Here is a 21,660-nt window from a genome sequence, read left to right as displayed (position 1 = left end):
ACCACTTGGAGATCAACCTAAGCTAGGAAAGAAGCTTGTTTCTCACGGTTTTTTTTGAACTTCAAAGGACCAAAAATTTCTGCTTTAGTCATCTAAGGAGGTAACAAATGATCAACTTCTTGAATCGTGGTTTATATAAGTTATATTGCACTTGTAAGCTTATAGATGCATGTGGGTAGCTCTATATTGTTGGAAATCTTGTGAGTGGGCTCTATGAAATCCCATAATGGACTTGATGAGCTGATTTGATGATATTGGGTGTTATTTATGTTGGATTAGTGCTTAATCTAGTGGATATAAGTTGTATTGTGGAAGAAAACTCAAAGGGAGTGAAATGAGAAAAAAGACCGATTCTGCCCCTCCCTTTGTCGCGCCTTTTGGTGCAAAATTTTGTGGTTCAATTGACTTGATTTTGACATATATATGTTGTAGAGGTTGTGTGGAAAGTTTCCACCAAAAATCACTTGATTTGGTTGGCCAAATGTTGAGATTTTGAAATTTTATCAAAACTGGAATTTGTGTCCCGAATTGTTCTGGCAGCGATTTTGAAATGACCATAACTCTTTGCTCCGATGTCAAAATCGAGTGCCTTTTGTGGCATTAGAAACTAGACACTTCCAGTTTTCCAACGGTATAAAATGCATCCCCTGATTCCACCTGAGTGAACCGTACCAATCTTTAAAAGTCACCTGCCCTGTTTCTTGACTGTGTTGGTAAATCTGTTATGAGTTGCAACTTGATGCTCAAATATGAGCTAGTTGTGGACAGAACTTTAAAATGATTCCTTCTGTAAAATTATATCCTTATAAATGTAGTTTTCAACGCCACCAACTGCACTCAATTCCAAGTTGAATTGAGTGAGTTATGGCTGAAATACAGACCTGCCCCATTGGTTGAAAACCCTAAATTTGGGCTGATCAATGGCTAATCTGGATTGGGAGTTGTTATTTCGAAACTCTTGGTGTTAATCACCTATAAAACACATTTTGGATGTTTCTTAAACATTTTCTTCATAAATGGATCATGTTTGAAAAGATTTCATTGGCCAAATGTTTGAGAAGAGGAAAATGGAAGCGCAAGGCAGATTTGCCTTAGAAATTTTTGGAACTTGAGTGACTTTGTTAACTAACTTCCCGTACGAATTTTTATATGATATTTGACAGAGGAATAGCCCTTATATGGTAGTGTAATACTACCAAATTTAGTGCCATTCCAAGTCCATTTCGATACTCAACCAAAGTCTCAAAGTTCACCTTTTAAATCTGGAAAATCCTTGTTTAAGGAGAAAATTTTAGTAAATTTGAGCCGTTATATCTTGGTGCTCAAAACTTCAATTCGTGTTCCTCTTGTTGTGTTTTAAACTTTGATTATAACTCTAATTGGGTTCCAAATTTCAGAGGCTAGTTCGCATTGTGTGAATTTTGTCGAATTTCCAAACTTTGTCAAAAATCAACCCCAAAACTGTCTTGGTACTCCAAGACAACATCTTGAACCCAAAATTTGAATGTCTTCCAATTGGAATCATAAAAAAGTGTTTTCTAGGAACTTTTAGTACTTTGGAAGTAGTTTCCAACGGTACCAAATTTTTCAATTTTCGACTTTTAGGGAGTAAGTTATGATTTTTCAAAGAATGCCCCTAAATTCAAAAATTCTTGGCCGGATTGTGACGTGGCTTCTGCAGTCCATCTTCGATCATTCGTTTGAAAAATGATTTATACTTACTTGTTTCCCTCCAACGATATCAAAGATAAAAATTGGATTTTTCTTGTGTTTTTAAAACCCCACTTTAGAGTCTCGATTTACAAGTAATTAAGGCTCTCTTTTACGACATTTTCTTAATATTGTACAAGAGTACAATCTTTCCTGTAACAAGGGGGTTTATAAATAACGGTGTGTGATAGTTAATTACTGTTTGCTCAGGTGCTCAAGGAGACCTTCAAGAGGATCTCGAGGGGAACATCTAAAGGCTTGTTTACGCACTTACTCTCTTGTTTCGATTGGTGAGTGTCAAGTGCATGAATTTGTTGCTAAGTGGCTAACTGTTTCTTATCCGTTATGTGAATTTGAAATTTTGAGATGAGGGTGTACTTATCGTACTCGTTCTCTTTCGAACGAAATTATATTCGTATTTTGCTATGTGAATTCATATCCGACTTGTGCATAGTAATGTGGATGTGATTCGTATTTGTGATTCGTATATGTGATTCATAATTGTGATTCCTATTTGGAATCGTCGATTTGAGCGTTGCTCATCGACTTATATTCGTATTCGTATTCATATTCGTATTCGTATTCGGCGGACGCCCAAACTCGTTGGCTAACTTTGCGAATCGAGCCAACATGGGCTTAGTCGATAAGCTTAGCAAACCATGAGATATTCATAAAGCATAATCTATTGGAGAGATCTTGCTCAGCATACTCACGTAGTACTGCCATGATATACTCGAGTATTATCAGAACTTTGATGGGCCCTGGTAAGGATGTGTAATGGTGACGGGATTCGAAGAAAAGTGGTGTATCTATGGATTTGATACTTATGTGGTTGACGGAGTGTCAACATGAGATGTGATCAAGACTTTGATTCGACTACATGGAATTTAGTTCCTAAGAGCTACAGTATCCTTGAATTGTTTCTGTTTATTTTTCCTATTCGAAAGGTAAATTATTCGAACTATATAGCTTTACTTACTATGTAATTTGTGTGTGAGAACCCTGAAAATATACATATAAATATCAGTGCATATTTTATTTGCATTTTAATTCTTTAATAAATTTTAGCACTAAGTCCCATTTTTTTTTAAATAAGTACATAGAAATAAACGTTATGTGCAAAATAAAAGAATTGTGCTAGACTACCAAACTTCTTAGTTTTGTTACATTAACTTCATATTTCGATGGTAAACTATTTCATTGATCTAAGAATTAAATTTCTTTTTTGAATTCTAGTATTGTAATTAATTGTTTTGAAATAAAAGTGTAAAGATAATTTCTATGTAAAAAAAAAAAATAATATAATTGTGCCCAATATTGAATTATTCGGTTTTGTTACACTAAATTAATATTTCTCGAGTTAGAGTAATTTTATTGCTTAAAAACAAACTCTTTGAATTCCGATAGCTAATTTAATCGTTAATAATGTTAAGAGTTAATAGGAACCTTAGTATTAAGTTGCATTTGATAATTTTAGACAAAACCATTACAAGTACACTTAGTATACTTAGGACGTTAAAATCTCGATAATCAAATCTTTGCGAGATTAGTATATTATTAAGTATTCAAATTACATTTGGGATAAATTTTGGAATTAGATTAAGTTAGAAATAGGGACTTAAGTGGATATTAGGAGTGGATATTAGGAGAGCAAGTGAAAAGATCAAAATTACCCTCACAACCTCACGAAATAACCGTCTGTCACCACCTCACATTCGGCCAATACATTTCTTTCCCACTCCAACACACAACCGCACAAGCACTCTACCTCCATTGCCAAAACCGCGGCTCCACCTCCACTTTTCTTCACAATCCAACTTCTCACCTCAGCTCCACAACACCATTTCCCTTTCGGATCAGCAGCTGGAGCAAGGTAGGAGAGCTGAAATCCGCAAGCTACACCCAGTTTTCCAGCCGCAACAACCACCACAGCTCCACCATCTGCTCAGCCAAGACAACCCCAAACCAGTCGCGAGCCTAGGGAAATAATTCTGCCCAGATTTGTTCGTGCGTGAACGGAGCATTAGCAGAGGTACTTCTTGATCTAGTTTGAGTTGATTAGAGGGTTCTGGAGCTAACTTAAAATCTTGCATGTTGATTATTAGACTTCGGATGGTAGTTACAAAAACAGCAAAAATTTTCTGATGTGCGATAGTGCTTCATCCGAGACTGATTGGAATGATGCTACCTTAGATGATCAAACTCTGTTATTCTGAGCTTGTTGTGATGTTTAATTAACTAATCACTAACTAATTAAATTGTTCAAAGCTTTGCATGGGAACTTGGAACTTTCGGATGATGAACCAAGGAACATAAGAAATTCTGTTTTGATGTAGTAATGTTGCCGTGAGCTTGAGCAGAAAATGTAAGTTTAACTTGCCTAAATGTGACCCTCTGAATTGATCCCTGTGCTTAATTAGTCAATAACTAATCAGTTAAGCTGTGCATGTAGCAATGAGATGGCCTAAACCAGAAAAATAAAAAGGAAAATTTGAAAGTGGTTCATGCATGATCACCGAGGCTCATGGGAGAATTTCTGGATTTTTGGGAAATTTGTAGTTGCTAATTGAATTCAATTTTTGAGTTAAAAATGTCAACTAGTTAGCTAAGTGTTTAAACGCTGAATTGAGTACCTAATACCATACTTAAACCAAGGAAAAATTCGAACTAAAGTAGATTGGTTGCTGGAAATTTTGGGTGATAGCCGAAGGGGTATGATCCAGAATTTCAATATCGTTGGGAAAATTGTAATTTGTTTCTGGAAATTTATTTTATTTCCTTGGATTATGGTGGCTCAGAATTTCATAAGAGATGCAAATTTCAAGATATACAATTTGTTTAGCAACGAACCAATTAGTACATATAAAGTTGGAACCAAAAACGCTAGTATACAATTGCTGGAAATTCTCTTGTGATTGCCGAATATTGAGTTGAATTATCAACTTGGATTCTGGAAATTTTCTTGAAAATATAATGGTTAAAATGCCTGGAATATGTTGTTTGGGAATCTATAAGGAATGCATGGACGGCTTGAAATAAAAACATGTTGGTGTTAAAAGAAAAAAAAAAAAAAGGAGTTTTTCATTAGTGGAAAATGAAACTCCAGATTTTCGGATGTCCCTGACCAGTCTCGATAAAATGTTTATATCTTGGTGTAGGAAAATCCGTTTAAGGCGCCGTCAGTGGTATTTGAAACTAGAATCATAGGCCTTTGACCTATAGAGATTTCGTATTTTTCCTCCATGTGTATCGCTGTCTGTGAATGTTTAAAGTAGACTGTTTTGCATGAATATCCTGTTTCTTTGAGAAACTAAACTTGAATTTGGATTGAGATTTTATCTTACTTGTGGTTCAAATTCTTGATTCAATTGTAGTTGGAAGTAACTAATGTCGTCAAGGGCCAATGATTGATGAAGCCCTTGGCCATTTGAATGACTTTATAAGTACCACGGTGTGATGAAAGTGAATTGCTGGAATGTCTTGGAAGCTTTACTTTTACTTTTACTTGCTTATGTTGGGTTTGCTGAGACCAAGTGCTAATGATTGATGAAGCCTTGGTTGATCATGTTAGTTTATTCGGAAATGCACTTGTTGAAATTTAAGGCTAATGATTGACGAAGTCCTAGTAATTTGTTATGTGATTTTTACCACATTTTGATTCATATTATGATTTCGAAACGGAATCGGAGCTGTGGAAGTTGTATCGACTTAGCGAACTCGAGTAACTGTGGTCAAATTAATCAAAAATATTTTTCCAGCTAGTATTATATTATAAAACTCCATATCTAGTGCTTTGCCTAAAAATTTTCCAACTCGATAATTTCCTTTAGCTCAAACTAGCCTTGATAGCTATAGTAAATAAGTTCTATAGCTTTTGAAAACTTTAAGTCTTATTTTAACTCCTTTTCTTTCCTTAAGCTTTGCACTTGGATAGTTAACTATAGGAAAAGTTCCAAAATACGAGTTTTACTAATTTTAGTGAAAAGCTTGAGAAACTTACTCGGCAAGAAACCTTATTTTTAGGTAAAATAGTTTAGTAATAATTTTGCAAAAACCATAGCTTTAAAGAAATGTTCAAAGTAACTTCCTAACGTGGATATTAAGAGATTTGTCGATTTATTTCAAGAAAGTAATACAAGTTATTTTTTTCAGGAAAAGTATCTTAATGAAAACTATAGGAAACAATCCTTCTACTTTGTCACGTATTAACCCAAGGGACTCTTGATTTCCTAAGGGAAAGTGAATTAGTAGTATGTAATTATACCTCAATGTCTATAAGCTTAAAAACGGAGTAAAAACTTATAGTTTCAATATTTGTTATTTTAGGGTATCGTGAGGAAGTGGAACTCGAATCCCAATTTGACATCTGAACTTCACTCTTGGTGAGTGTCCCTGTTTGTTCTATTCTTACATGATTAAGTGCTTCCTTGAATTTAAGTGTGATAATCGCAAAAATTGGTTTTGATCCATCGAAGTGAGCGGTGTGTACTTTACCACACTAGTCGTTCGAGTGGTGACTTGTGTAAAGCATTTTTTTTGTGAATCCAAGTGCTTGACGTAAAGTCGTTGGGTGAATCCCTCGACGAGTCAATAATAATAAATCAAGTGCTAGACGTAAAGTCGTTGGGTGAATCCCTCGACGAGTCAATAAGAGTAAATCAAGTGCTAGACGTAAAGTCGTTGGGTGAATCCCTCGACGAGTCAATAATAATAAATCAAGTGCTAGACGTAAAGTCGTTGGGTGAATCCCTCGACGAGTCAATAAGAGTAAATCAAGTGCTAGACGTAAAGTCGTTGGGTGAATCCCTCGACGAGTCAATAATAATAAATCAAGTGCTAGACGTAAAGTCGTTGGGTGAATCCCTCGACGAGTCAATAAGAGTAAATCAAGTGCTAGACGTAAAGTCGTTGGGTGAATCCCTCGACGAGTCAATAATAATAAATCAAGTGCTAGACGTAAAGTCGTTGGGTGAATCCCTCGACGAGTCAATAATAGTAAATCAAGTGCTAGACGTAAAGTCGTTGGGTGAATCCCTCGACGAGTCAATAAGAGTAAATCAAGTGCTAGACGTAAAGTCGTTGGGTGAATCCCTCGACGAGTCAATAATAATAATGTAAGTTCAGGACGTAACGTCGTTGGGTGAATCCCTCGACCAGTCTAAGGTACACTTGGGTATTATCGCCTTCCTATTTGTTTACTTCAGTCGAATCAATACGTGCTAATTGTTTTAATTGATTGCATGTTTTTGGGGCACCACTGAGCTTTAGCTCACCCCACGTTTAATTGTTTTCCTTGACAGGTCTTGAAGTTTGAGAAATCTGAGCAGTGCTGATTTCTTTTAATTTGTACTTGAATCTTAAGACTGCAGTTTACCGTTGTATTGTATTGTGAATTGAAAAACGTATTGGTTATTTTGGATTGCCACTTGAAGCTGGAAAATGTTTAAACCCTAATTATTATGTTTGGCTTGTATGGTTGTAATCGTGGTGTGTGACAGTATATATCCGGATTGGTACGACCTTATACCTTAGAGGTAACGCGTGAGATGTATAAGAGCCGTCGACTGGCTATCTTCTTTACTGCTATCTCTGAAGTTAATGTAGATTTAAGGATGATCCTATCTGGGAAAAGTTGTTTTGTAACAGATTAGGTTATTCTTCGGAAGGATCCGGGTTAGTGTGCGTGCGTGAGTCCTGGCGAGAGCTGGGCAGACGGCCCGCCAACCCTCTGGTTCGCCTTAGGGGGAAGTGGGGTCGTCACAGGTGGTATCAGAGCTCTTATCGAGCTCGTGCCGGGAAAGGATTCTCGGACTGTGGGGATTGGCTTGTTAAGTGTGAAACAAAAGTCGATAGTTGAGGATATTAGATATGTATGTTGGGTAGGAATCTCAAATGTAGGTAAGTTACTCTTGGGACTGGCCAGCCTGAGATGTAAATTATCCTATTGTCGGATTCTTGTACCCGAATACCAGATATTTCATTCAATGATGTATTTGCAAATTTGGAAGAATTTAGTATATTGCATTATGATGTGATTAGAGATCAAATCCAGAAAAGTAGAACCGAAAGTATCAAGTTTAGCTTTTGAAAGATAAAAGTGAAGAGCCAATAGTGAGATCTTGAAGATTAGTGCCAATTCTGTACTTAAGATGAATAATTTTACTAGTCATTCAATGGTAAATGGAATATATGCCATCTCTTACCCAAAATAATGGTTTAGACATAGAATTGAGTGAAATAGTAGTTTAGACAGGAACTATGCAGTTGTGAACAGCTTTAAACCTTGAGGAGAGTCTTTAAAACTGAGGTGAGATAAGTTGACGAATTTGCCATGTGAGGTGAGTTATCGATGACATTGTGGTTCCTTAAGTTTTACTGGAGGACTATTCGGGACTAACGTCCAAAAGGATAAAGATAACTAGTTGTTAGGTTATTAGAAAAGCCAATGTATGAAATGTTTGAGATCATTTAGAATACTTAAGAGTCATTGATGTACTTAAGTAATGATCATGTTATTCGATTTAATATTAGACGTGGTAGATCTACAATCCACTAAGGTTAAGTTGAATCTAAACTAAGGGGTTGAGCTATTAGTTATGTGGTTATAATAATTTGCGTATTATTGAATTGTTTTCTTTCGTGTTTATAAAGATTGAAGTTTGAGTTATGTATGAAAATATTGAATGTATTCGTGAATTGTTTGGCTCTTGAAGTTGTATGAAATTGGTGTGCAATGTGACTCATATTGTGTGTATGAAACTTGATGACTACACGTCTACTTTGTTATAATGTTGAAAAAAAAATAAATAAATAAATTCTCGAACCAACTCAATTCCAAACACCAATGGGTGATAAGAATATAATCAGTAGCTTAACTCATAATAATTGCGAATTCTGGATCGGAGGGCATAAAATACTAGTGGATCTAATCAGAGTGGATATAAAAGGTTATGATGTTATTATAGGAATGAATTTTTTAACTCATCATCATGCTAAGCTTGATTTCAGAGCAAAAGTGTTAGAATTTTGGATTTCCGGAGAAGCAACTTGGGAGTAAGAAGAAGAAATACAGAAAAAGTATTCCGATTTGTTTCTCAAGAAAGTGTGAATTTTGAGGACAAAATTCATTGTAAGGAGGGGAGGATGTGAGAACCCTGAAAATATACATATAAATATCAGTGCATATTTTATTTGCATTTTAATTCTTTAATAAATTTTAGCACTAAGTCCCATTGTTTTTAAATAAGTACATAGAAATAAACGTTATGTGCAAAATAAAAGAATTGTGCTAGACTACCAAACTTCTTAGTTTTGTTACATTAACTTCATATTTCGATGGTAAACTATTTCATTGATCTAAGAATTAAATTTCTTTTTTGAATTCTAGTATTGTAATTAATTGTTTTGAAATAAAAGTGTAAAGATAATTTCTATGTAAAAAAAAAAATAATATAATTGTGCCCAATATTGAATTATTCGGTTTTGTTACACTAAATTAATATTTCTCGAGTTAGAGTAATTTTATTGCTTAAAAACAAACTCTTTGAATTCCGATAGCTAATTTAATCGTTAATAATGTTAAGAGTTAATAGGAACCTTAGTATTAAGTTGCATTTGATAATTTTAGACAAAACCATTACAAGTACACTTAGTATACTTAGGACGTTAAAATCTCGATAATCAAATCTTTGCGAGATTAGTATATTATTAAGTATTCAAATTACATTTGGGATAAATTTTGGAATTAGATTAAGTTAGAAATAGGGACTTAAGTGGATATTAGGAGTGGATATTAGGAGAGCAAGTGAAAAGATCAAAATTACCCTCACAACCTCACGAAATAACCGTCTGTCACCACCTCACATTCGGCCAATACATTTCTTTCCCACTCCAACACACAACCGCACAAGCACTCTACCTCCATTGCCAAAACCGCGGCTCCACCTCCACTTTTCTTCACAATCCAACTTCTCACCTCAGCTCCACAACACCATTTCCCTTTCGGATCAGCAGCTGGAGCAAGGTAGGAGAGCTGAAATCCGCAAGCTACACCCAGTTTTCCAGCCGCAACAACCACCACAGCTCCACCATCTGCTCAGCCAAGACAACCCCAAACCAGTCGCGAGCCTAGGGAAATAATTCTGCCCAGATTTGTTCGTGCGTGAACGGAGCATTAGCAGAGGTACTTCTTGATCTAGTTTGAGTTGATTAGAGGGTTCTGGAGCTAACTTAAAATCTTGCATGTTGATTATTAGACTTCGGATGGTAGTTACAAAAACAGCAAAAATTTTCTGATGTGCGATAGTGCTTCATCCGAGACTGATTGGAATGATGCTACCTTAGATGATCAAACTCTGTTATTCTGAGCTTGTTGTGATGTTTAATTAACTAATCACTAACTAATTAAATTGTTCAAAGCTTTGCATGGGAACTTGGAACTTTCGGATGATGAACCAAGGAACATAAGAAATTCTGTTTTGATGTAGTAATGTTGCCGTGAGCTTGAGCAGAAAATGTAAGTTTAACTTGCCTAAATGTGACCCTCTGAATTGATCCCTGTGCTTAATTAGTCAATAACTAATCAGTTAAGCTGTGCATGTAGCAATGAGATGGCCTAAACCAGAAAAATAAAAAGGAAAATTTGAAAGTGGTTCATGCATGATCACCGAGGCTCATGGGAGAATTTCTGGATTTTTGGGAAATTTGTAGTTGCTAATTGAATTCAATTTTTGAGTTAAAAATGTCAACTAGTTAGCTAAGTGTTTAAACGCTGAATTGAGTACCTAATACCATACTTAAACCAAGGAAAAATTCGAACTAAAGTAGATTGGTTGCTGGAAATTTTGGGTGATAGCCGAAGGGGTATGATCCAGAATTTCAATATCGTTGGGAAAATTGTAATTTGTTTCTGGAAATTTATTTTATTTCCTTGGATTATGGTGGCTCAGAATTTCATAAGAGATGCAAATTTCAAGATATACAATTTGTTTAGCAACGAACCAATTAGTACATATAAAGTTGGAACCAAAAACGCTAGTATACAATTGCTGGAAATTCTCTTGTGATTGCCGAATATTGAGTTGAATTATCAACTTGGATTCTGGAAATTTTCTTGAAAATATAATGGTTAAAATGCCTGGAATATGTTGTTTGGGAATCTATAAGGAATGCATGGACGGCTTGAAATAAAAACATGTTGGTGTTAAAAGAAAAAAAAAAAAGGAGTTTTTCATTAGTGGAAAATGAAACTCCAGATTTTCGGATGTCCCTGACCAGTCTCGATAAAATGTTTATATCTTGGTGTAGGAAAATCCGTTTAAGGCGCCGTCAGTGGTATTTGAAACTAGAATCATAGGCCTTTGACCTATAGAGATTTCGTATTTTTCCTCCATGTGTATCGCTGTCTGTGAATGTTTAAAGTAGACTGTTTTGCATGAATATCCTGTTTCTTTGAGAAACTAAACTTGAATTTGGATTGAGATTTTATCTTACTTGTGGTTCAAATTCTTGATTCAATTGTAGTTGGAAGTAACTAATGTCGTCAAGGGCCAATGATTGATGAAGCCCTTGGCCATTTGAATGACTTTATAAGTACCACGGTGTGATGAAAGTGAATTGCTGGAATGTCTTGGAAGCTTTACTTTTACTTTTACTTGCTTATGTTGGGTTTGCTGAGACCAAGTGCTAATGATTGATGAAGCCTTGGTTGATCATGTTAGTTTATTCGGAAATGCACTTGTTGAAATTTAAGGCTAATGATTGACGAAGTCCTAGTAATTTGTTATGTGATTTTTACCACATTTTGATTCATATTATGATTTCGAAACGGAATCGGAGCTGTGGAAGTTGTATCGACTTAGCGAACTCGAGTAACTGTGGTCAAATTAATCAAAAATATTTTTCCAGCTAGTATTATATTATAAAACTCCATATCTAGTGCTTTGCCTAAAAATTTTCCAACTCGATAATTTCCTTTAGCTCAAACTAGCCTTGATAGCTATAGTAAATAAGTTCTATAGCTTTTGAAAACTTTAAGTCTTATTTTAACTCCTTTTCTTTCCTTAAGCTTTGCACTTGGATAGTTAACTATAGGAAAAGTTCCAAAATACGAGTTTTACTAATTTTAGTGAAAAGCTTGAGAAACTTACTCGGCAAGAAACCTTATTTTTAGGTAAAATAGTTTAGTAATAATTTTGCAAAAACCATAGCTTTAAAGAAATGTTCAAAGTAACTTCCTAACGTGGATATTAAGAGATTTGTCGATTTATTTCAAGAAAGTAATACAAGTTATTTTTTTCAGGAAAAGTATCTTAATGAAAACTATAGGAAACAATCCTTCTACTTTGTCACGTATTAACCCAAGGGACTCTTGATTTCCTAAGGGAAAGTGAATTAGTAGTATGTAATTATACCTCAATGTCTATAAGCTTAAAAACGGAGTAAAAACTTATAGTTTCAATATTTGTTATTTTAGGGTATCGTGAGGAAGTGGAACTCGAATCCCAATTTGACATCTGAACTTCACTCTTGGTGAGTGTCCCTGTTTGTTCTATTCTTACATGATTAAGTGCTTCCTTGAATTTAAGTGTGATAATCGCAAAAATTGGTTTTGATCCATCGAAGTGAGCGGTGTGTACTTTACCACACTAGTCGTTCGAGTGGTGACTTGTGTAAAGCATTTTTTTTGTGAATCCAAGTGCTTGACGTAAAGTCGTTGGGTGAATCCCTCGACGAGTCAATAATAATAAATCAAGTGCTAGACGTAAAGTCGTTGGGTGAATCCCTCGACGAGTCAATAAGAGTAAATCAAGTGCTAGACGTAAAGTCGTTGGGTGAATCCCTCGACGAGTCAATAATAATAAATCAAGTGCTAGACGTAAAGTCGTTGGGTGAATCCCTCGACGAGTCAATAAGAGTAAATCAAGTGCTAGACGTAAAGTCGTTGGGTGAATCCCTCGACGAGTCAATAATAATAAATCAAGTGCTAGACGTAAAGTCGTTGGGTGAATCCCTCGACGAGTCAATAAGAGTAAATCAAGTGCTAGACGTAAAGTCGTTGGGTGAATCCCTCGACGAGTCAATAATAATAAATCAAGTGCTAGACGTAAAGTCGTTGGGTGAATCCCTCGACGAGTCAATAATAGTAAATCAAGTGCTAGACGTAAAGTCGTTGGGTGAATCCCTCGACGAGTCAATAAGAGTAAATCAAGTGCTAGACGTAAAGTCGTTGGGTGAATCCCTCGACGAGTCAATAATAATAATGTAAGTTCAGGACGTAACGTCGTTGGGTGAATCCCTCGACCAGTCTAAGGTACACTTGGGTATTATCGCCTTCCTATTTGTTTACTTCAGTCGAATCAATACGTGCTAATTGTTTTAATTGATTGCATGTTTTTGGGGCACCACTGAGCTTTAGCTCACCCCACGTTTAATTGTTTTCCTTGACAGGTCTTGAAGTTTGAGAAATCTGAGCAGTGCTGATTTCTTTTAATTTGTACTTGAATCTTAAGACTGCAGTTTACCGTTGTATTGTATTGTGAATTGAAAAACGTATTGGTTATTTTGGATTGCCACTTGAAGCTGGAAAATGTTTAAACCCTAATTATTATGTTTGGCTTGTATGGTTGTAATCGTGGTGTGTGACAGTATATATCCGGATTGGTACGACCTTATACCTTAGAGGTAACGCGTGAGATGTATAAGAGCCGTCGACTGGCTATCTTCTTTACTGCTATCTCTGAAGTTAATGTAGATTTAAGGATGATCCTATCTGGGAAAAGTTGTTTTGTAACAGATTAGGTTATTCTTCGGAAGGATCCGGGTTAGTGTGCGTGCGTGAGTCCTGGCGAGAGCTGGGCAGACGGCCCGCCAACCCTCTGGTTCGCCTTAGGGGGAAGTGGGGTCGTCACATCACGTCCTTGAACTTCCCACTTATGGGAACCTGTGAGACCCCGAAAATTTACTTGTCTTTATAATCCTTATGTGAACTCACTTACCTTTGATTCTTGGTTGCTTTAATGGTTGAATTTGAGCCAAGGAAGTGAATTTTGTTAAGAAAAGGTTCATAATCTCAAGTTGTTAGAAAATCTAGAAATTTTCGCTGGAGGCTCTGTGCAGCTTTGGGAAATTGGCTATAGCTTCGTATAGGAAAGTCGGAATTGAGTTTCGTTTGTTGCGTTTGAAACTAGACTCATAGAGCTTCCTATGGTGTAAAATTTAGAGTTTGATTCCATCTCTATAAATTCTAGGAAATTGGTAAATTTGACTGAAAATTCTGCCCTGCACAAGTAAACATAAGAAAGTTGTAATAGCTTATGGCTCAATTTGGACTGACTTATGAGTTGAATCTCTTTGAGATGTCTTCTAAAGATAATTAGTATGTGAAGTATAGGTTTTAGCAGGCCAAGTTGTATGAATTTTTGATATTTATAACTCAAGTTATGATTTTTCTAAATGAAGGGTATTAGTTAGGGTTTTTGTGCATATTAGGGTTTTTGGTGTGGCTTTGGTGCATTTTGGTGGTGTGATCACTTGCTGAGGTGTGTGTACTAAATTTGGTGATTAAGAGTGAGTTTTAGATAAGAAATATGTGTGATTAGAAGTGATAATAATAATTTAGTGAATTATAAGTTAAAACCCTAGTACGTGTGAAATAAGGAAAATCGGGTTGAACCGATGTGTACAGTTCGTTACCGATTGAGTGCACTACTTTATTACCTTAATCTCCTTGTTATTAATTGAGAAAAATCATCCCTAAAATATCTCCTAAAGTAGTCAAAATTTTGGACTAAAGAAAAGGGAGAAAAGAAAAAAAATAAGTAGCCATCTTGAGTTGACACTTGTTGGCAATCCATGGAACTTTGACCAAATGAGTTTCCTTCCTTCTTATCTTTCTTCTTGGCTCCACTCTCTTCCATTTTCTTCCTTCTTGGCTGAAAATAAGAGAGGGAAAAGAGAGAAAAAAACTTCAACTCCAACCTTGATTCTTCCTTGTTGAGCTGAAATTAACCGAACCAAACCGATTAAATTTACCTTTTGGTGCTTGGAAGGCTTGGTGTGCTGAAATTTTGGGAAGATAGTGGTGTGTTTCTCACCTACAAGGAGTTTCTAGAAGGTACCATGGCTGTCTTTCTTATTTTTCTTCCTTAATCATGTTTAAGTTTGGATAGAAACTTCTATTCTTGGCTAATGATGGTTATTTAAGTAGTTTTGATTGATATGGTGGATGTTTAGCTAGGGTTTACATTTTTAGCCTTGATTATGGTTATTTATCTAGTAATGGATGTTATAGAGTTAGTAATTGTTGGTTTTGATGATTGACTGCTTATTAGATATGAAATTCTAGAGGAAAAGTTCAAATTCCAGAAATTGAACTAACCTGTTTAGCTTCTGACCTGTTTAATTCATCCATGTTAGAGCCGAATCAAGCTTAGGTCAAAACATGAAAGTTGTAGGAAATGATGTTATATAGTTTCCTGTAAAATTTCAGCTCAATCATAGTACTTTATCATGTGAAATGACCAAAATACCCTTGACTGGCAAATGTACAGTGTTGCGGACAGTTTCTATTTTCCTCTGCGATGTCACATTTTGACCTTGAAAATGGACTAATTGGCCGTTGATGTCTTCATATGATTTGTATTTCTCTGTCTTAGCTTCGAAATGGTATAAAGTGTACAACAATCCGAGAAACATAGCTTCAGTTGTGACCAAAACACCAAGAGAAGTCAAATCTGCCATTTAGCTATTTGCCTTTAAACTTGATTTCCGGATGCCTTGTTAAGACTTGTGTTGTAATTGGATTATTTTGAGCCTAGTTGAAGGGCTATTGTGGTAACATTGCCTATGTGTGACATTGGAGTTGATTTGAGGAAAATAATAAAGCCATAAATGGCTGAAAAATAGGTAAACACAAGGGGCATGCCGCCCAAATTTTCACTAGAGGTATAAACTAGCATTTGGAGTTCTGGTTCTGTAATCTGCAAATTCGACCCAGATCCACTGAAAACTGGGTTGAGTTGTCTTCATGAAAGTTGTAACCCTTTGTCTTAGCTTCGAGAAGCTACCTAGTACACCTTGATCGGATAACAACATCTCTGGTTATGGTCAAAACCGTGTAACCCATTTTTATACCATTTTCATTTCCGCGCACGCGCACATGCATTTCTTTGCCGTTTTTGCCGTCTTGGCCGTTTTAGTCCTTACTTCCATTTGTGATGGTCGGTTGACTGATAGTCGAGTATAATCTTCTGTCACAGGCAGTGACGAACCGGACGGAGTCGGTGGACCTGTATAAAGTGCCTTGATTTACGCGCTAACTATTTTGAGTGAGTAATTGGGTTGGTTTATATGATAAATTATCGATGTGATTTGTATATGTTGAATGGGTACTTAGGTGAGGGTGTACTTTATCTTACTCGACCTAAACCCATTCTCTGTTGTTGACTCAATATGTGAGAATACATGCTTTGTGCTGAGTAACACCCTTTTGCTGTGTGCTGTTGGGGTGATTACATGACTTGAGTTGAACCCTTTGTGTTGTGTGCTGGTGGGGTGAGTACTTTGTTGAGAGATATCATCTATTGAGAGATTGGATATCTCAGGGCTTGGTTCCAACCCGGTTCCAAGGATAGACGAACTATTCGAGCCAGTCGGGGCTTGGTCGAAGATAGTTCCATGCTAACCTTGGGATTTTGTTCTTTGTTAAAGCTTTGATTAAAGCTAAGTTATTTTGTTTCGCTCGAGCTGTTGTACGCTGTTGACTGGCCAGCGGGGGTTGATAAGGTGAACGGGGAAAGTTAAGTGAAGTCTACGGTCTATGAGTATTTTGGTTGACGGAGTGTCAACAGGTGGTCAAGCTCGGGGAATTGAACTGGCTTTGAATCCACCCGTATCCTACCATTATGATGTTACATTTCTGTCTATTGATGTGAAATATCTTGGTTACATGTTTATTTGGATGTGATTTTACATTTTTACCCCCGATTGTTCACTAAGCATATAGCTTACCCCATTCCATTTGTTTTCCTTAGCAGGGGGTACAAGCGAGGTGTGAGACTTGTACAGAGTAGTCTAGTTTTGAAATTTTGAATTGTACTCGCGCTAGCACCCGATTAGGGTTGATTGGACTTGGATTGTAAACACGTTAATATATTTGGGCGTGTATAAGCCTTGTAGCTGGATCTGAGCATCAATGTATATATTAAGTTTGAACTTGTTGTGTTACTTATTTGCTATGAATGTAAGTTATTTTCTTGAGTTTCGAGCGAGTGAGTCCTGGTGAGAGCTGGGCAAGCGATCCGCTAAACCCTTTGGTATGCCCTAGGGGGAGGTGGGGTCGTCACAGAACCCATGTGATCCTCATTGTTTGTGCGGTGTCTTGGATCATGTACTTGACATTTGCACCAATGTCTACCAAAGCCATAGTTTTGTGCCCAACTATATTTGATTCCACGTATGTATGCCCCTTTCGTTGATCATTCACCTTTGAATGTACTGCGTTGAGTTGTATACACGCGATCCACCATTGTTCCAGTTCTTGGCACGACTCCTGTATAATAGCAACAAATTTGCCTTGGTGTGGACAATCCCTCGAGCAATGTGACATTTCATAACATATACAATATTTAAACTCCTTGCAGGTCTTGTCACTATTCCATTTTCCAGCCCTATTCTGGCTAAACTTGCTCCCGTCTCCTTCATTCGAGCATGAGGTTGACTTGGCTCAATCTCCCCAACTTGAACCTTGGCTAGACCCATTACTTTTCCCATTAGTCACATCCCTGCACTCCTCTATTCCACCTCAATTTTGGCCCATGGCCTTAAGCCATCCATAAAAGTGAAGAGAGCATCCTTCGGGCTCATATCTGGGATTTCCAGTAGTAGCTTTGAGAACTCCTCAATATATTCACGGATATGTTTTCTTTGTGTTGGAGATGACCAAGAGTAACCCGCACTTCGTCTTCTGTGTTAGCTAGGTAGAATTGTTCCTTCAACTTGAACGTGTCCCAATTTGTGATGGCATTGGACCCTCACCATACATCATCATACCTACATCTCGACCATACTAATGGCAAGTTCTTCAAGTATAGCAGGGACGTTCTTAATCTAGCACCATTTCCTATGATGCCAAGGTCCTCGAAGTACCATTCGAACACATAAAGAAAATTCTCAATACCCTATGCTTTCCATTGTACTCTATAAGCCTCGGGTCTCAGCACCTCTACTATTAGTGTGGCTATAACCGCATCCGTTGCCCTTTGTAACCTAAACACGTCAAGTTCAATCCTCAGCATCTATAGCTCCTCCTGAACACTTGACATTTCTCCAGTTGTCATACTAAGCACTCCTTGCTAGTTGCACCTGGTATGCCTCAAGCTCCTCCCTAAGTTTCGCAACCTCTTTATGGAGTGACACAGCCTCGAGCCTAAGGGCTTCGTTTTCTTAGTACAACTTATCCATGGCCCAATTTAGAGTACCTTTCATCTCTCCTCGCAACTCATCCCCATCGAGTTGCCCAATGTGTTGGTCCAACTCTTCCCAATGGTCTACTACAGCTAATTCCACCCTTATCTTCTAGGGTAGCCATGTCGACCCAATGGCTTCACTCAAACCTTGGTATCAAACTCTGATACTACTTGTCATGGGTTGTCTACTTGATATACACTAAAGCCCATGCAACACTAGCAAACTTGCATGCAGAAGGTAGGAGATAAGCTAGTTCAGCCTTTCGTCTAAAATGGGCAGAATGTGCGGAAGGATATGATAAAACACCCAAAAATATAGTTTGGAAGTAAGAAAGAAGGCTCTTAGAGAACTTGGAAACTCTTGTATTGCACTCTCAAAGATTTATAGCTCAATTTGTTATAAATGAGGAGGTCTTGCCCTAATTATAGATAAGCCTAATGATTCAAGATGATTCTAGACTATTCTACTCCTAAGATACCCACTCTTGGGCTCTAGAACTTTTTGCTAACCTCTTGAACGTTCCATTACTACTTACAAGTGAGAACCTCTAGAAGGTTCTGCCCTATTTTAGTCCTAAACTTACAAAGTTTCTAAGCTTTTCTAGCATGCCCATAAGAAACCTAGAGTATTCTGGGGGTTTCCCTAACTCTCTAGCAATTTATGCTCCCAACAAGAGCTCTAAACATTGGCCATAGCCTCTATGGCCTCCCTTTCCTTAGTTGTAACAGACTATGCCTCCACTACCAGTCTTGAGTTTTCCTTGATTTCCCTACAGCTTAGTATGTTTGGCTGATTGCGAAATGGACAAGTGCAGACCGTGTCACTCGGATGTCGACTATATGTTGGTCATCATAAAAAGATGTATTTTCAAGACATGCCATTCAGTTGTCAAGAGGATTGGTTCATGGAAGAATAGACTTTTGTCTCATAGTGGTAAGATAATTTTTTTACATATATGTCGACATCTATCTAGTTCATATGCGAATCCTCCAAAAAGGATTTTTGAGATGATTAGAAAAGTTCTTGCTAATTTTCTTTAGTACTTGTCTAAATATTGGATGAAACACCACTAGATTAAGTTGTCTGAACTTTGCTTTCTAAGAAATGAGGGAGAAGCTAGTGTTCAGTCTCTTATTGATGTTTTTTCAATCAAGTTTTGGTGAAATTTTTGAAGTCAGACTTCTTTGTGGGCTGTCTACAAAATACTGTTTTAATGCTCATCCTTATGAAGTTCAGCTTTCACAAATGCATTCATTTACTTGGTCTTGTTGGGGATAAGAGAGGTAGCTAATTTTTTATTAACTAGCTTTTAAAAGATGGTTCTTGTAATTTCTGATTCGATAATTGGTTGGGAACTGGTGCATTATCATCTCGAGTAGAGGAAACTTTGAATAATATAGTAGCTGATTTTGTTCAAAAAGGGGAACGGGATTAGAATCTATTAAATGTTTGGTTGCCTCGAGAAATTATTTCAAAAATTTTGTAGGTTCAGTTGCTATATTTCCAGGAGCGAGACATCATGATCTGCACTGTTACTAACTTTGGGAATTTTTCCACTTCTATGGATTTTCAACTTTAAAGGAGATTCAAAGGTTCTTCATTCATGTTTGGCAGATTATGGCATAAGTATATACCTTTGAAGATATCCTTTTTTGTGTTGCACCTTTTGCTAAACTGTTTACATATTCATGATTTTGTTAATATATAGAACTCTCTAACTGAAAAATATAAGTCTTATTCTCTTTTCTCTTGTAATATAAAACATTATTTGAGTTTCTTTTTCATTTCTAGTATTTCCAACATAGTTGTAGTTTACTCTAGTTGATAATCACTTAATTAGACAAATAAGCTTTGTAATCTAGCTTTCTTGAGAATGCAGCTTCAAGTCACATATTCTTATATATGAAACTTTTTTTCACTATTTTAGTTTAGCCCCTTATCAGGTTGTTAATTTCTTCTTCAAGATTTTTATTTGCATTATGTTTATAAATGTAACTAATCATGAGGCGATTTAAGTTCTTTAAATTAAAGTGTACGACACCATATCACGACTTATTGATCACACACTATTTTCTTAATGAAAATGTACAAACACTCCCGTTGACTCAGAATGATGCTCCGCTCCAATTCTGTCTCTTTCCTGGTAATTCTCAAACCTATGTTATATTTTTCAGCTCTTTCCAACTTTGTTCAGAAGTTCGGGTTCGGGTTTCACCTAGGCTTGTTCAATACGTCGAATAAAATTTGGGTTTGCTGGAAATCATCCTTTGCTGTCCATATAGTGAAAAATGACGATCAACTATTCCACTTGGCTGTTACGCATGAATCCTTTTCCACAGTTTTTTACTGCTCCTTTATTTACGCTAAGTGTACACGGTGGGAACGGCAAGCGCTATGGGGCTCTTTGACTAGTATTTGCCAATCTATAGAGTAGCGGCCATGGCTTGTGGGAGGTGATTTCAATGTCATATCCTCACTAGATGAATATTCTGGAAGCTCCCCCAAAGATAATTGTGCGATCGCTGATTTCAACACTTTCATCCATGGCTGTTCACTCAAAATAAGCGCAGGTAACCGGAAGTCCATTTACTTGGTCGGGTATTCGCAATGGGAGACGAATGTGGAAAAAGCTCGACTGTGTGCTCTATAATCATGAGTGGGAGCAGCTTTTCCTGTGTTTCACAGTCCATCATCTGAGTCACGCAACTTCAGATCACTCACCTCTCCTCTATTCCATAGGCGACCTTCAACGGCCTGGTCCGAAGTCGTTTAAGTTTCAGCATATGTCGGTTAAGCACCCCACTTTTATGGAAACAGTTTGCCAAAACTGGAGCTTACCGTCGAGGGCTACGGAATGTATGCCTTAGCAAGCAAATTGAAATGTTTGCGGCAATGTTTGCGCGAGTAGAACAAATCCACGTTCGGCAATATATTTGATAAGGTGGCTCAAGCCGAAGAGCTGGTTCGCCAGAAGGAAATTTTCCTTGAGCAAGTCAACACGGATGAAGCTCACGCGGAGTGGAGTCGTGCTCACGCAGCCCTCCTCCAAGCTCTGGCAAACGAGGAACTTTACTGGAAGCAGAAAGCCCGAGTTAAATGGTTGAAGGAGGGTGAATCAAACTCAAAGTTTTTCCACTCATCTCTACGGGAGAAGAGAAATCGACTAAGTATAACTCGCATCAAGAACTCGAACGGGGAGTGGGTCGACAAGTTGGAGGCTATTGAGAAGGAGGGGGTGACCTTCTTCCAGAACTTATTGACAAGTGACCAACAGTGTGCTGAGGGCAGTAATGCTACTCACCAGCTTATCCAGCACATTCCCAGACGTGTCACTGCACAACAAAACGAGATTCTGATAGGGGAGGTGTCATTGAATGAGGTTAAAGCTGCGGTCTTTAGGCTGGATGGGGACAGTGCCGCTGGTGCAGATGGGTTTTTAGGGTGCTTCTTCCACCATTGTTAGGACCTTGTCGCCCTTGATGT

The 21,660-nt window shown here is 37.2% G+C and overlaps 2 long non-coding RNA genes across 2 annotated transcripts; both read left to right on the top strand.

Moving 5' to 3' along the window:
* Positions 1-3,092: 3,092 nt before the first annotated feature.
* On the top strand, positions 3,093-7,192 carry LOC140014900 (uncharacterized). Its single transcript, XR_011821633.1, has 3 exons — positions 3,093-3,742; positions 6,037-6,092; positions 7,011-7,192. It is a non-coding gene; the product is annotated as an uncharacterized lncRNA (long non-coding RNA).
* Positions 7,193-9,240: 2,048 nt separating this feature from the next.
* LOC113733757 (uncharacterized) lies at positions 9,241-13,340 on the top strand. The gene is made up of 3 exons (XR_011821634.1): positions 9,241-9,892; positions 12,185-12,240; positions 13,159-13,340. It is a non-coding gene; the product is annotated as an uncharacterized lncRNA (long non-coding RNA).
* Positions 13,341-21,660: the final 8,320 nt, after the last annotated feature.

This window comes from Coffea arabica, chromosome 9e (genome assembly GCF_036785885.1).
Source record: "Coffea arabica cultivar ET-39 chromosome 9e, Coffea Arabica ET-39 HiFi, whole genome shotgun sequence".
NCBI classification, from domain to species: domain Eukaryota; kingdom Viridiplantae; phylum Streptophyta; class Magnoliopsida; order Gentianales; family Rubiaceae; genus Coffea; species Coffea arabica.
The sequence above is the reverse complement of the archived record's forward strand: the minus strand, read 5'-3'. Positions and strand labels throughout refer to the sequence as shown.